General features: G+C 36.3%; 1 protein-coding gene across 1 annotated transcript in view; it reads right to left on the bottom strand.

Annotated features, from left to right (window-relative positions):
• TESPA1 (thymocyte expressed, positive selection associated 1) overlaps positions 1-761 on the bottom strand; it is a 47,386-nt gene extending 46,625 nt beyond the window's left edge. Inside the window, 1 exon segment of the mRNA XM_051963604.1 lies at positions 609-761. The gene's annotated coding sequence lies outside the window, so the exon portion shown is untranslated.
• Positions 762-16,823: the final 16,062 nt, after the last annotated feature.

Genomic DNA, 16,823 nt, shown 5'->3' with positions numbered 1-16,823 from the left:
ACCCCCTGCAGAGTTGTGAGGTTCAAATGAGATATCTGTTTTTAAAAAAGAAAGCACTTAGCACAGTATCTGGCACATAGTAGGTGCCATATAAATGCTTATTCATTGTTTACTTCTTAAAGATCTTGAAGAATCAGAGAAATCATTTTCTACTAGTGATAGTCTTTCTCAGAGAAAGGGGAATAAATAAAATGGCATTTCAAGATTCCTTATCAGTTTTAAGTATCATGGTAATAATAATAGCTAGGATTTATACGTGCTTTAAGCTTTGTAAAGCACTTTACAAATATTGTCATATTCTCAAAACAATTTTGAAAGTTAATAGAGGTTGAACAGAAGTTAAAGTGCCTTGTCTAGAGTCACATAGATAACAAGCATCTGAGGTCAGATTTGAATTCGGGTCTTCATGATTTTATGACCAGTGTTCTATCCATTGAGCCACCTATCTGTCTAGATGACTTACGAGGTAAAATATAGAATAGGGTTCTTTATCTCGACCTTCCCCTTTCCTCAAGAATGCCTTAAAAATCAGTTCCTTTCTCCCTCCAGAATCGACTTTCCCCAACTCAGCATGGATAAAACATCTGTACAAAATATATGGAACTCACCTGTCCTCTGGGAGGGAAGTTGATCAGAGAGAAGAGGATCTAGAGAGAAGAGGATCTGGGAAAAAAGATCCCACACCTTCTTCAGGGTAGGTGCAGGGTTCAAGACAGCAGCTGAAGGTCATGGTATGTGTTGTATCAGTCTTTCTGTCCTCATTCAGCAGCTGTCACTAGTGCCACTGAGAAGGGGAAGCGGAAATGAGAGCAGTCATACACATATTTGCTCACAGACCCCACTTCCCCTACCCTGCCACATCCTTTGTCCCAGTACAGGAGACCAGAAGGGGGGGAAAAAGCAGCTACTTGAGTCTCTATGCTCAGAGCCACTGCATCTTCTTCTAGGTCAGCCCAGTTAGAGAATGGGTCTCTCCTAAGGGCAGGTGGAATATCCAAGGAAGAGTTTTATAGGCTGATAGGACTCAAGAGTTGAGAGGCATTTTAGAAATCATTTAGTTCCATCCTTTTGTTTTATGGACAAAGAAACTGAGGACCAGAAATAGAAAGTGCTTTTACCCAAGTCACACAGAGAGAACTTTTTTTTCACTTTAATCATGGATTTTAATACTAGAATAAGAAGACAAGAGGCAAAGAGGGCATTTTAGTAAAATGTAAAACACTTGAAGGAAGAGACTCTTGGTTTTCATCTTTGCATCCCTGCCTTCCACACAGTTATTTGCATATGATAGGAACTTAATAAATTTTTATAGAATGAATAGCATGAAATGGAATACCAACAGAGCAAGTATTAGAACATAGGTCTACTGATTTCAAATTTAAGGTTCTTTTCTGCTATACTATTCTATCTTGCCTATACCAACCTTGCCTCATAGGAATATTTCCCTGGTGTCTAATCTGAACTTCTCATGCTACAAATGAAGTTTTTGGCATCCTGCCTTCAACTAGGACAGAGAACAACTGCTCAATGAGTCTCTAGTCACTGTAATCTGAATTTAAACATAGCATCTCCTGTGGGGCTGCCTTCTACCTCCCAACCAAATGTTTGGTTACCAGGGGAGCAATTACACTAGGTTCAATGTACTCTATGGTTCCACAGAGCTAATATTTTTGGCTCATGATACCCTACTAGCGATTTACTTTTAATTGTCAGCCAGTAGACAAAATTAACTCAAAGCAAAGGCATTTATTGGAATGATACGGTAAGAACAACCCGTTGCCCCCTGTATGATAGATAAACCAAGCAAGTAGAGTTACCATCATTATTGTAACCACATTTCCCTTTAGACCCCAGTGGCAATAGCCTATGGTTTTGAATAGAAGAGCCTGGGGAATAGAAATGTCCTCCAGACTATTGACCCTACTTTTAGTCTAAACCCTCAGCCAGTGTCAAGGAGATTAATCACTATAGAATGTAGACTTATCTTCTTCATTACCATCAAAGTCCAATTCTAATTAATTGACACCAACGGACAACTAGATCAAAGAATTATGGAGTAGCAGCACTGATCATGTTAGCCCAGTCCCCCTAATCATTATCTAGGAAAGTAAAGCCTGAGGAAAAGAAATCAATCATTCTCACCAACTGCCTATAAACTGCTGCTTCTGGGGCAGATAAACCAGTTTAGTTGAAATAGTGAGATATCTAAAGGAGAGATGAGAGATATCAAGTGTCAGGCTCATCAAACCATGACTATTACTTCTACTATTGTCTACCCTTATATTTCCATGGAGATAGCTCAGGACCCTGAGAAAGTAATACCTGTCTCCTCAAACTATCCACTGTCTTTCTAGTCCAGGGTCTGTAGCCATCAGTGAAGGGATAAATCCTCACAGAGAAGGACCCTACTTTCTTTGTGACCATCAAAACCTACTACCAAATTTCCACAGATAAGTGTATAGACCCAGGAGCAACACCCACAGATCTGGACCTGCTTTCATCATAGCCTCTCTGGCTCTTATTCTGGGGATTAATCCTATGGAGATGTGACCTGGCAAAGGCTTTTGCTGATATGCTGCCTTATCAGCAGTCAACACGGAGGAGACACCTAGAGAAGAAAGCCCTTGACACTGTCAAATGATTCAACCTCAGAAACAGATACGACTTTCTCATTAGAAATGAAATTAAAGAGGATGCATTACCATCTGTTTTGCAGATTATATATATATATATAATATTAGTATAATGTGGTATTATAAACATTTTTAATTGGAACTGATTGTGGTATATGTTGTGAATTTTTGGTCTAAACTTAATTTATGTTAGACTATTTTCCAATTTTCCTGGCAGTTTTTGCTAAATATTTAGTACTTATTTAGATAGTATTCTTTGTGTTCAACATTGTTTCTGAATCTTACATTTCTATTTAACCCACTGATTACTTTTCCATTTTTAAAAACTAGTAGCATAATATTTCTAATAATTACTACTTCAGAAATAGTCCTGTTAAGCCACTTTCCTCCCTGCCCAATTATTTTCCCTTTTCATTATTTCCCTTGGGATTCTTGATTTTTTGTTCCTACAGATTAATTTTGTTATTCTTTTTTTCAAACTCTATTAAAAAACTTTTTAATTTCAGAAAAAAAAATGGAAAGACTTAACATGGACTAATGCTGAGTGAAGTGAGCAGAACCAGGAGAATGTTGTATACAGTGACAAGATTATATGATAATCAAATATGATAGTCTTAGCTCTTCTAGCAATACAGTGATTCTATTTTTTTTATAACTTTTTATTGATAGAACCCATGCCAGGATAATTTTTTACAGCATTATCCCTTGCACTCACTTCTATTCCAACTTTTCCCCTCCCTCCCTTCACCCCTTCCCCCAGATGGCAAGCAGTCCTATACAAGTTAAATATGTCACAGTGTATCCTACATACAATATATGTGTGCAGAACCGAACAGTTCTCTTTTTGCACAGGAAGAATTGGATTCAGAAGGTAAAAACCTGGGAAGAAAGACAAAAATGAAAATAGTTTGCACTCATTTCCCAGTGTTCTTTCTTTGGGTGTAGCTGCTTCTGTCCATCTTTGATCAATTGAAACTGAGTTAGATCTTTGTCAAAGAAATCCAGTTCCATCAGAATACATCCTCATACAGTATCGTTGTTGAGGTATATAATGATCTCCTGGTTCTGCTCATTTCACTTAGCATCAGTTCATGTAAGTCTCGCCAGTCCTCTCTGAATTCATCCCGCTGGTCATTTCTTACAGAACAATAATATTCCATAAGATTCATATGCCACAATTTACCCAGCCATTCTCCAATTGATGGGCATCCACTTATTTTCCAGCTTCTAGCCACTACAAACAGGGCTGCCACAAACATTTTGGCACATACAGGTCCCTTTCCCTTTTTAAAGATCTTTTTGGGGTATAAGCCCAGTAGTAACACTGCTGGATCAAAGGGTATGCACAGTTTGATAACTTTTTGAGCATAGTTCCAAATTGCTCTCCACAATGGCTGGATGTGTTCACAATTCCACCAACAATGTATCAGTGTCCCTGTTTTCCCACATCCCCTCCAACATTCCGCATTCTCTTTCCCTGTCATTCTAGCCAATCTGACAGGTGTGTAGTGGTATCTCAGAGTAGCAAGGCAATTCTAATAGACTAGGGATGGAAAATGCCATCCATATCCAGAGAAAGAATTATAAAGACTAAATGTAGAACAAAGCATGACATTTTCACCTTTTCTTATTTGCTTGTTTTTTCTTTCTTGTGGTTTTCCCTTTTTGTTCTAATTTTTCTTTTAGAATATAACAAATATGGAAATATGTTTAAAATGATTATACATATGTAAGCTATACCAGATTGCTTGCTATCTTGAGGAGGAAGGTAGTCAGAGAAGAAGGGGAAAATTTGGAATTCAAAATCTTCCAAAAATGAATATTGAAAACTGTAATTGGAAAAATAAAATACTATTGAGAAAAAAATAAAATAAAATAACTCCTTGGTTATTTGATATGGTAGTAAGATAATTAAATTTATTTAGACAGTATTGTCTTATAATTATATTGACACAATCAAACCATGAGCAATTAATATCTCTAATTATGTAGGCTTTTCTTCATTTTTATAGATCACTTTTTTGTAGCTAATATTTATGTAATTCTTATTTATAGCATAGGTAAGTGTGTGGATAATTGCACTTATACAGATTTAATATATTTTATAGCTATTGCAGATGGAATTTCTTTTTCTATTTTTTCCTTTGGTTTTTATTGATAATACATAAAAAGGCTGGATTTTTCATTGCTTTATTTTATATCCTGTTACTTCGCTGAAATTATTAACTGATTCAATTAATTTTAGTTGAATTTCTAAGATTTTCTCTGTATACCATCATATCATATACCATCATATCATATGAAAAAAGTGATAATTTTGTTTTTTCTTTATTCTCAATTTCTTTTTCATATCTTAATGTTATATAGCTAGCATTTCTACAATTACCTGAATAAATTGTGGTGAGAATGGTCATCTTTGCTGTAATTTTTCTTAATGAAAAGGCCTTTAGCATTTCTCCATTATATCTAATGCTTCTTGGGAGGGAAGGAGTCAGGAAGGACAGGTTTAGGGACTGGTTTTATTAGTATAGAGAACTCCTACATGATGAAATCCTTTACCAGGATGATTTTCTTTGCAATTTGTCCTTTTAGAAAGAGTTGCCTAGTGCAGTGATATCTAATTCATATTGAAATGGGGAGTATTAAACTGTTTTTAGACAACCACATATTTTAAATTTGTTAAATATTTTCCAATTATATTTAAATAAGATTTGGGAAGCACCTGGACTGTTGCAGGCCATAATGTATTTGACAACACTGGTCTAGATGACTGAGGGGCTTGCTCAAGTTTACACAATCAGGATGAGTCCAGGGTGAGACATGAACTCGGTCAGATCTTCCTGGTTTTAAGGTCAATTTTCTAACTAATTTACCAATGCCATCTTTTTTTTTTTTAGGTATTATATTATTTATCATATTAAAGAAAGATACATTTTTGCCTTATCCTGCCTACAAGTAGGCTTTCATCCCATTCTTCACCATCTATTCATCATGCTACCTGAACTAGGATCATCATCTTCTTCCATTTCTGGAACCTTGGATTCTTCTAACCCTTTTCCAGTTCCCCTTTCTGTGCTGTTTTCCTCCATTTGAATGTAAGCTTACTGAGAACAAAAATACATGCTGACATGTACTTATATTCCCAGAACTTAGCATGGTGCCTGAGATACATTAATATATGATAATAAGAGTGCTCTCACCTTAGAAAGGTTACTTGTAGGGCAAGAGTATGCTCTAGTGCACCTGCTCGGGGGAAGCAAGGATCCCTTATCTGTAGGATCCTTTTTGATTTGGTGAGATAGGCAAGCCTTGGTCATACTGACAGGATAAAACAGTCCCAGGAATGTAACCTCTATTTATGTGGGATAAGGTTGACAAAAGAAAGCAGGGTAGACTCAGAGTTCACATCATTGCCAAAGGCTGTATCATATCATAAAGATTAAATGACTGATTGCAATATTATATGAATGATCAGTGAATTTTTTCCTTCTTATCTCTTATATGTGTGTACTCAGGAATAATAAGCATGTTTTCAAAAGAAATGATGGAACAGGAACAGGGAACTCTTGGTACTAATAACAATGTGGATGCTGTCAAACAAATATTCATCTCACTTGTAAACTGTACCACCAATCATAGAGAGTAAAATGTTGTCCAAGAGCTAGCTGCACCATGTTCCTTTGGGACTTTTTCTGAATACTGCCATTTTTCTTTTTTTAGTTTAAGACTTAGGGCTCCCAAACTTTTTTTAAGTTGATGTGCCTCGTTTTTTTCAGCAAACCCTCCAATATTGTTTATTCAATAAATTCTAGAATTTGCTAGATACACACACATAAAAGTTATTATAAAATGTTATATAACGAAGTTATTAAATGTTTATCAGAACACAGTCAAATGGATTAGTGAAACCCTTGATTCTGTTTTTTTTTTGGTCAACTAACAGTTTATTCTTTTTTTTTATATTGTTTTAAAATAACAACAACTAGTATTTATATAGCACTTTTAGGTTTGAAAAGCACTTCATATGTATTATTGATTCTCCCAACAACCTCATGAGGTAGGTATTATAATTATCTTTATTTCACATTTGAAGAAAGGCTCAAAAAAAAAAAAAGGTTAAGGGTCTTGCCCATGGTCAGTATCTTGCAATAGTATTTGAACTCACTTTTTTCTATCTCCAAGTGTTGTGCTATGCATAGATATGTGGTTTCATCTCCCTTATGTTCCTTGCTTTGGATTTGAATAAGAACAAGTAGAGGTTGCCTGATTCAAAGGCATAAGTTTTTATAAATGGACTTTACTTAAATGTATTTTGTAAGCACATTTATATTTATATTTTAGATAAAATATACAAAATATATATTTATATTTTATATAAAATATATTTACTCTTGGAGAAGAGTATACAAAAACTTTAGTACCTCCACTGATTAGAAATGAATCCAGAGATTCTGATAAGACAGCTATTTATCAAATATTCCCCACTCACTAAATATTCTTGACAGCTTTCCTTAACTCTATAAGAGGTATGCACTCTAGGTTGGGAAACCCCAATCTAGATTTTGGGATGCACTATCTAACCCAATAATGTCTCAGTTCTCATTCTGCTTTGGGATAACCCTTATTTGTTATAGAACTGGCCACATTAATTCATCTTTCTCAAGAATATACTATGATAAATGTTTAATGGAATTAAAAGTATTAAAAATGGAAGCATTTTTTCATCAAATGATGAAAATACTAACAGTTTTAGTTTGTCCACAACCCCAGTGTTTCTTCGAGGTAGAAACTCTTTTTGGGCTAAACATCTTTTTCCCATTCTCTTTCTCTCAGTCCGAGGATGCTGAAGGCCAGTGAAGAAGTTCACTTTCTCTCAGTTGTACCCAGAAAGAATTTGATAAAAGTAGGACAAAAGTATGCTCTAGTGCACCTGCTTGGGGGAAAGAAGGATCCCTTATGGGATCCTTTTTGATTTGGTGAGATAGGCAATGCACTCAATGCAAAACCTATGTGGTAAATCACTGTCCACAAGGTGGGTTCCTAAGCTTTCCATTGATGCCATGCCAGAAACTCATAGCACCTAGAGAATCTCCTCAGAGATAAGTTCTACTCCCCAAGGTCATGACACCTCTTGGAAGCATATTTATTTTATACAGTGTTACAGAACCCTAAGATATGGAACTGGAAGGGACTTACAAATCATATATTTTCACTTCATTTTATAGATGAAAAAATTGAAGCTGATAGTTTTGACTTCTAAAAAGTTTGAGAGACCTAGTTTCTGGGTAATTAGTTATTTTGAGCTAGCATATCCTTAATAAAATGATGATCATTTGTCTGTCTCTCTTAGACCAAAGATCCCTCATGGAACCAACCCATTCAGTACTTATATGGTCTTGGAAGAATGTTTGTTCCTGAGGGTGAAAATAAATTCTGATTGGTTAACAAATAAAAAGAGGATAAATATTACAATGAGAGGTAGACTTATTCTAATGAGGGAATGGAGGGGATAATTCAGTTTTGTATCCATATCACGTGTCTGACAAAAGGGATAATATATATTTTCCTAGACCTGTCTGATCAAAACATAATGGTCCAGAATTCATCAGTTCAACTAACTTTCTGTTAAAACAGATTTGAGTTCTTCCTGTCAGTATCAATCCAGCATTCAAAATGCTTAATAACCTATGAGGGCTGATTTCTGAATGATGAAGTAGAAAAAAAGAGAAAAATCCTGATCCTAATTCAATAATTAGTTATTAAATGTAACAGAGAAATAATCATTTCTCTCATAGTGATTACGTGATTTGTTCAAGGACATAGAGTAGTAATATAGAATATGATTTGAACCCAATTATTCAGAATGGCATTTGAACTCAAGTTCTCTTTCAAACAGCATCTTACTAAGATACTCTCTAGGAAGCTTTTTCCACTGTAAAAACAAATACCAAGCACATTTTAAATCCTAGAGCATATTAGAAATAATCTTTTCATTATTCTTTGTTTGGCAGTTAGGTGGTATAATGGATATAACACTGGACCTGAAGTCTGGAAGATACTTATATTCAAATTCTGCCTAAGACACAGTGTGATCCTAGGAAACTCACTTAGCTTCTCATTTTCTTCACGTGTAACATGGGGATAGTAATATCATCGACCTCTCAGGATTGTTGTGAGGGTCAAATGAGAGAACACAAGTAGAACACTTTGCAGATGTTAAAGCGCAAACAGTTAAATGCTTTCCCTTACTTACCTTTACTCAGGGAGTAATCAGACAATTGAGACCCACACTTGGAATATAGCCAAGTCCAGTAGCTAAAAAACAAAAAGACTCTTCTGGCAGCTTTCCAAAGGACTAGGGTAGTGCCAGTGCAGCTGCCCACAGAAACTGCCAATAGAAAGGCTGATGTTGGCAGCCCCCTATTCTCTGTCTAACAGCTGGGTCCTCATGCTTTAGTTCAGGGATAGGTTAACCATTGCAAATCTCTACTTCCAACCACTTTCTAGGGAACTTAAAGGTGCTATGAAAATGTGAGATGGTATTTCCCAAGTTCACACAGAGAACTTCCAGTCTTTAACCAATAAATACCTAGTTTAGGAATTCTAGGTTTTCTCCATCTATATGCTGACAGCTCAAGATCTTATGCCCTTTCCCCTACCTCTACTTTGAGCTTCTCTGAAATCATCTCAGACTTATTCTGAATTTAAAGAATTCTGTCAGGCATTCTATAGCTCTTCAAGTTTTTTCCCCCATTATCTCATTATACCCCCTGTCAGAGTAGTTGCTCTTTTTCTCTGACTTCAAACCCTCTTGATGTATCTTAAAATAAATTTATTTTGTTTCTTTCTCCACTGGGTTTGAAGAATATGTAAAGAGTTCCATTGAGCAAGAGCCTCAGCTTCAGGCTAGAAATGACTGCCTTTTAAAAGTGACTTTTTAAGACACCACTTTTTTAAAAGGTCAAGAAGGATGTGACAAAGAAATAGAGACAGAGAGAGAGAGAGAGAGAGAGAGAGAGAGAGAGAGAGAGAGAGAGATAGGAAGAGAGAGAGAGAGAGAGAGAGAGAGAGAGAGAGAGAGAGAGAGAGAGAGAGAGAGGAAGAGAGAGAGAGAAGAGAGAAGAGAGAGAGAGAGAGAGAGAGAGAGAGAGAGAGAGAGAGAGAGAGGAAGAGAGGAAAAGAGAGAGAGAGAGAGAGAGAGAGAAGAGAGAGAGAGAGAGAGAGAGAAGAAGAAGAAGAAGAGAGAGAAGAGAGAGAGAGAGAGAGAGAGAGAGAGAGAGAGAGAGAGAGAGAGACACCACGGTTGTGTAGGAGAAAGAAAAACAGATGAACAGAAACAGAGGAGAAAGACCATCGAGGAGAAAGTGAAACTGGATTGCGGCTGAAAACTGCTTTGCCCCACTCCCACTCATCTGAGAGAGGATTTCTTTCTGAAATAGCTATCATCAGCCCCTTCCAGTGAACTCCCACCCACACAGCTTGTCCCCAAAGCACCCTTTCTTTTGAGGCTTTTGCATCCAGAGTGAGCATAGTCATATAGCTCTCCTCCTCTTCTATCTCTTCTTCTCTCATCTGCCCTTCTTTCCCCTCTGAAAACCACACGGTTCTGGCATCCAGGTCTCAGCATATCTATTTCCCCTTAGCGGGAGAGCCCCAGTTCTTTGCTCTTCTCCTTTTACCCCTCCTTACTTTTGAAAAGCATATGCAAACCGCTCCTCTTCCCCCTACCCCGCCCCAAACCTCCCTCCAGGACCACTAAGCAGCCGTAATGAAATACTTGCAGTCCCTGAGCAAGTATCTTCCCCCTCTCTGAGCCTCAGTTTCTTCAGTAGTAAAACAGGAATAATAACATCTCGTCTATCTTCCCCCTTCCTCCCACCCCGCCCCATTTCATAGGATTGTTGTGAGGGGCAAAAGAGATTGTAGGTGTGAAAGCTGTTTGATAAATCACAGCGCTGTACGGGAGAGTAAAAATATTTTATTAAATGCTGTTAATTCTTATTCTATAGTGGTTCATTTACCCCAAGCATCTGATTGGATCGTTGCCGCAGAGATGAGCAAGCAAAGAGGGAATTGTAGAGGCAGAGTTCCGCGGCAAGCCTCCCTCTGTACTTAAACCCCATCAGACAGCACTTGGCACTTGGCACTTGGCCCTGACGCGGTAGCTGCAACAGTACTTGAAAACCGTGAATTAAAATCGACGAGTGTTTGGGCCATAAAAGTTCAGAATTCCTTCAACAAAGGAATAAAGGGGATTTTTTTTTTCCGTCGAGGACACGCAGTCCATTGAGATGGGAAGATCTAATTTTACTTTGTGTCTATGGCTCCTCCAAAACGTTTCAGCGAATAGCTACTTGGTTCGAAGTCCCTACTCTTTGTGATCAAGATTAAGTCACGTGAACATCACCAGGTTGCCTAATTACCAGACTGCCACACACTCCATACAAAGTCGAGTCTCTTCGTGGCTCCCTGTTAAGGGCGGTGGTGGAATGTTAACCTGTAAAGTTCTGAATTCATGCCATTCCAAAGTCATTAAACCCACATCTCTGCAAAAGATCCATTCAATTTATCAGCTCCATTGTGCTCTGAGAGCTCTGAGTGACTTTTTCTCAACACCAGTATTCTCAGAATATTTTTTATGAAAGTGCAAACAGTAATTTCACAAAACTTTGGCTATAACGTGTCTGTTGAGGATTTGTAAGGAGCACCAGACTTTTTGGGAGTGGGGAGGGAAACAATATGTGTGTGTGAGAGAGCTGGAAGTAAAAAATGCCAACATGAGATTAAACTACAATAACTTGATGGATCCATGGCCTCAGTAAATGCTCTGTTATAGCCTATGACCCATCCCTGCCTTCTTATCCTGTGTAATCTTTGTTTATTGCCTTTCAAAAATCGTCATTCAGAACATTTACCTGACAAGCTAAAGATAGTCCTCTGAGTCTTATAATCTTTCTCAGGGAAACTAATGTCAAATTCTTGCATCATCTATGGTCACATTCAGTACCTAACCAATCCACTTCCTTTTTCTGGTCATACATGCACAAGATATTTTACAACTTTTTTTTTTTTTAATGGACTTCTTCATTGATGGTGTGTTACAGCTTACTTACATAAGTTTTTCCATTGTCTTTCAGAAGACTCAATTTTGGAGATTATTTTGAGATTGTAGTGATCCATAATTCACAGTCATATTAGAATGATGAGGAGAGTATTCATGTTAATTAACAAGTATGTGTGTGTGTGTGTGTGTGTGTGTGCATGAAAAAGAGCAAAAGAGAGAAAGAGAGAGAGAGAGAGAGAGAGAGAGAGAGAGAGAGAGAGAACTCATTGGCAATGCCCATACAATTCCCCAAATTTAATCATATTTGCTCATATATTCTATTAAACTCTAAATCCATTTCATTGTCCATTTTCAGTGCCTGTCCAAGAGATAGACACTGATGGATCAATTCATCATGGGTTATTTATTCCAGTAATTGTCATAATGTAGTTAATATTCATTCTTTTGTCCACTTTTCTTTCTTCGTCGATTTTCAGGCCAATCTGTTCTAAATAGACATGTAGCTCACTGACAAAGTTCTGAATTAATTGAACTGTTATCATAAAACCCACATTTCTCCATCTTTTCTATTAGGCAGATATGAGGGATTTTCTCTAAAGCCTTGTTGAAAGCAAGGTATACTGTGTCTTGGCAATGCCCTGAAGTACCACTGTAGCAATATGAATAGAAGAAGAAATGATATTAGATTGTCTTGACTTGCTCCTTTTGCTTTTTTATTTTTGGCAAGTCAATTCAGATTAAATGACTTGCCCAGAGTTACACAGCTAGTAAGTGTTAAGTATTTAAGGTCAAATTTGAACTCTGGTCCTTCTGACTTCAAGATCAATGCTCTATCCACTGTGCTATCTAGATGCCCTGTAAATTGTTCTTCCCCCCTCCCCCACATAGGTTATTGTGCTTTTTAAAAACTAAAACAAATCTTTCTTTTATCTGTTTTTTTTTTTTTTTTTGGCTGATGCAATTGGGGTTAAATGACTTGCCAAGGATCATATAGCTAGGAAATACTAAGTATCTGCAGTCAAATTTGAACATAGATATTCCTGACTCTAAGGCTAGTGCTTTTACCTACTGCACCCCAAACATAAATTTTAAAAAATCTTAAATTTTTTTGAATTTCATATAGATAATAAATATGAACATTACACATGTAAAAAAGTCGATTGATTGACCAAAATGATATTACCATATAGGAGTCAAGTACAGTGTGTCCAACTGTGGCTGATTAGACCAATATGATATTGGAAGGCTCTACCACAGGTAGGGCACAAATAGTCCATATGAACATTTGGAGTGGAGATGTCTTTAAAGTTACACATTTCACATTTCTTTTGAGTGACTGCAATTCTGTTTCATTCATTGAGCCCCTATTTTTCCTATACTGGTTGTTTTTTTGCTAATGTTTACCATGTCACATAACCAATTCCAAAGTTCTTCAGTAAGACCTTCAGAGTGTCCTTATATTTTTTCTTCTGAACATTGTGCCTTGCGTGAGCTCTCTGTAAAATAGTCTTCATTTTTATCCTCTTTAAAAATGTCTGACTGGATTAGAAGCCAGAATCCTACAATATGTTGTTCACAAAAAACACATTTAAAGCAGTGATACATATAGAGTAAAGGTAAAAGACAGGAGCAGAATCTATTATGCTTCCAGTGAAGTAAAAAAAGCAGGAGTAGCCATCCTTATCTCAGATCAAGCAAAAGGCAAAAACTAATCTAATTAAAAGAGATAAGGAAGGAAAGTATATCTTGCTAAAGGGTAGCATAGATAATGGAGCAATATCAATACTAACATATATGCATCGAGTGGTATAGCATAGAAATTCCTAAAGGAGAAGTTAAGTGAGCTGTAAGAAGAAATAAACAGCAAAATTATAATAGTGGGAGATATCACCCTTGCCCTTTCAGAACTACATAAATCAAACCACAAACTAAATAAGAAAGAAGTTAAAAAGGTAAATAGACCAGATGGATTTACATGTGAATTCTATCAAACATTTAAACAACAATTTGTTTATATATACTACATATACTATTTGAAAAAATAGGGAATGAAGATCTCCTACCAAATTCCTTTTATGACACAGACATGGTATTGATACTTAAACCAGGTAGGATGAAAACAGAGAAAGAAAATTATAGGCCAATCTCCCTAATAAATATTGATGCAAAAATCTTAAATAAAATATTAGCAAAGAAATTACGGAAAATCATCCCCAGGATAATACACCATGATCAAATAGGATTTATACCAGGAATACAGAGCTGGTTCAATATTAGGAAAACTATTAGCATAATTGACTATATCAATAACCAAATTAACAAAAACCATATGATCATCTCAATAGATGCAGAAAAAGCGTTTGATAAAAATCCAACACCCACTCCTATTAAAAACACTAGATAGTATAGGAATAAATGGACTTTTCCTTAAAACAGTCAGTAGCATTTATTTAAAACCATCAGCAAGCATCATATGTAATGGGAATAAACTGGAACCATTCCCAATAAGATCAGGGGTGAAACAAGGTTGCCCACTATCACTATTACTATTCAATATTGTATTAAAAATGCTAGATTTGGCAATAAGAGAAGAAAAAGAGATTAAAGGAATTAGAGAAGGTAATGAGGAAACCAAACTATCATTCTTTGCAGATGATGGTATACTTAGAGAACCCCAGAGATTCTACTAAAAAGCTATTAGAGATAATTCACAACTTTAGCAAAGTTTCAGGATACAAAATAAATCCACATAAATCATCAGCATTTTTATATATCACTAACAAAATCAAGCAGCAAAAGATACAAAGAGAAATTCAATTTAAAATAACTGTTGAAAGGATAAAATATTTGGGACTCTATCTGCCAAGGGAGGGTCAGGAACTATATGAGAAAAACTACAAAATACTTTCCACACAAATAAAGTCAGATCTAAGCAGTTGGAAAAATATCAAGTGCTCTTGGATAGGTGGAGTGAATATAATAAAGATGTCGACACTCCGTAAACTAACCTATTTATTTAGTGCTATACCAATCAAATTTCCAAGAAATTATCCTACTGAACTAGAAAAAATAACAACAAAATTCATCTGAAAGAAGAAAAAGTAAAAAATTTCAAAGAAATTAATGAAAAGAAAAGCAAATGAAGGTGGCCTAGCTGTATCAGATCTAAAACTATATTATAAAGCAGCAGTCATCAAAACCATTTGATACTGGCTAAGAAATAGAGAAGTTGATTAGTGGAATAGGTTAGGTTTGCAGAACAAAATAGTCAATGACTATAGCAATCTAGTATTTGACAAACCCCAAGACCTCAGCTTTTGGGCTAAGAATTCACTATTTCAAAAAACTGCTGGGGAAATTGGAAACTAATATGGCAGAAAGTAGGCATAGACCCACACCTAACAATGCATACCAAAATAAGGTCTGGGACATAAAGAATATTATAAACAAATTAGAAGAACATAGAATAGTTTACCTCTCAGACCTGTGGAGAAGGAAGGGATTTGTGACCAAAGAACTAGAGATCATTATTGATCACAAAATAGATAATTCTGATTATATTAAGTTTAAAAGTTTTAGTACAAACAAAACTAATGCAGACAAGATTAGAAGGGAAGCAATAAACTGGGAAAACTGTTTGTGGCAGCCCTGTTTGTAGTGGCTAGAAACTGGAAACTGAATGGATGCCATCAATTGGAGAATGGCTGAATAAATTATGGTATATGAATGTTATGGAATATTATTGTTCTGTAAGAAACGACCAACAGGATCATTTCAGAGAGGCCTGCAGAGACCTATATGAACTGATGCTAAGTGAAATGAGTGGAATCAGGAGATCATTATACATGGCAACAAGATTATATGATGATAGATTCTGATTGAACATGGCTCTCTTCAACAATAAGATGATTTAAACTAGTTCCAATTGTTCAGTAGTGAAGAGAGCCTGATAAAAGGTAAACATGAGCAGTCCTTTCAAATCTATTTCCATATTTGTCATATTGTGCAGGAAAAAATCAAACCAAAAGGGAAAAAACTGTGAGAAAGAAAAAAGCAAGCAAACAAAAAAGGTGAAAATATTATGCTTCAGTCTACATGTAGTCTCCATAGTTTTTCTTCTGGATGTAGATGGAATTTTCCATCCCAAGTCTATTGGAATTGTCTTGAATCATTGCATTGCTGAGAAGATCCAAGTCCATCACAGTTGATCATTATATAATCCTATTGTTACTGTGCACGATGTTCTCCTGGTTCTGCTTGATTCATTTAGGATCAGTTCGTATAAGTTTTTCTAGCCTTTTCTGAAATCAGCCTATTCATCATTTTTATTGAACAATAATATTCCATTACATGCAGATACCATAACTTATTCAGCCATTCCCCTACATCCACTCAATTTCCAGTTCTTTGCCACTGCAAAAGGAGCTAGTATGTTTTTGCACATATGAGAGGCATTTACTTTGAAGAGAGCAAGAACAATGTAAAAGCATTTAGCTCAGTACCTTTAGAATGTACTTTTCTCCATGCTGCTTGGTCTCTAAGGGGAGAAGACTTTCATTTAGTACAGTTCCTACATAACACTGGTTCCACCAAGTTCATATCTACAAGTGGCCTGAATGAATCTTTGTCTCAACTACCACAGATGTAGTTTCTAAAGTCATTCCCAAAATTCACTCCCTGGTCTTTGGGGGACTAATATTGAGCTGGCTGAGGAACCTGGACTTTGAGAATACTGGGATGCCAACATGCCCTTTTGACCATTCAAAACTCAAAGAGAGAGACTCTTTCGTCTAAAAAGGAAAAGAACAAAGAAGTCAAGACTCAAGGCCCATATCATAATGCCTCATGTGTCAGAGAGAGGAGCCCTCAAAGTCTCTCTCTTTAAAACATTGTCTATCATTTCACACTGTCATTGAACGATTCCAATAGATCCACCAAGAGCATAGCTAGAGATGTTGTTACTGAGGCTGACAGCCTCAGAGACAGAACATCTCTGCAATCAATCAAGGACCCTCTTTTTCAAGACATGACTGGTCAATCAATAACAATTACAAAATTGTTTATGATGCAATGTCTCATCACATTTCTATTACATCCCGTCATGACTCTTCCCGAAATAGACTCTC

Source organism: Antechinus flavipes, chromosome 5 (genome assembly GCF_016432865.1).
Source record: "Antechinus flavipes isolate AdamAnt ecotype Samford, QLD, Australia chromosome 5, AdamAnt_v2, whole genome shotgun sequence".
NCBI classification, from domain to species: domain Eukaryota; kingdom Metazoa; phylum Chordata; class Mammalia; order Dasyuromorphia; family Dasyuridae; genus Antechinus; species Antechinus flavipes.
Note: the sequence above shows the minus strand (reverse complement) of the source record. Positions and strands in the feature narration are given on the sequence as shown.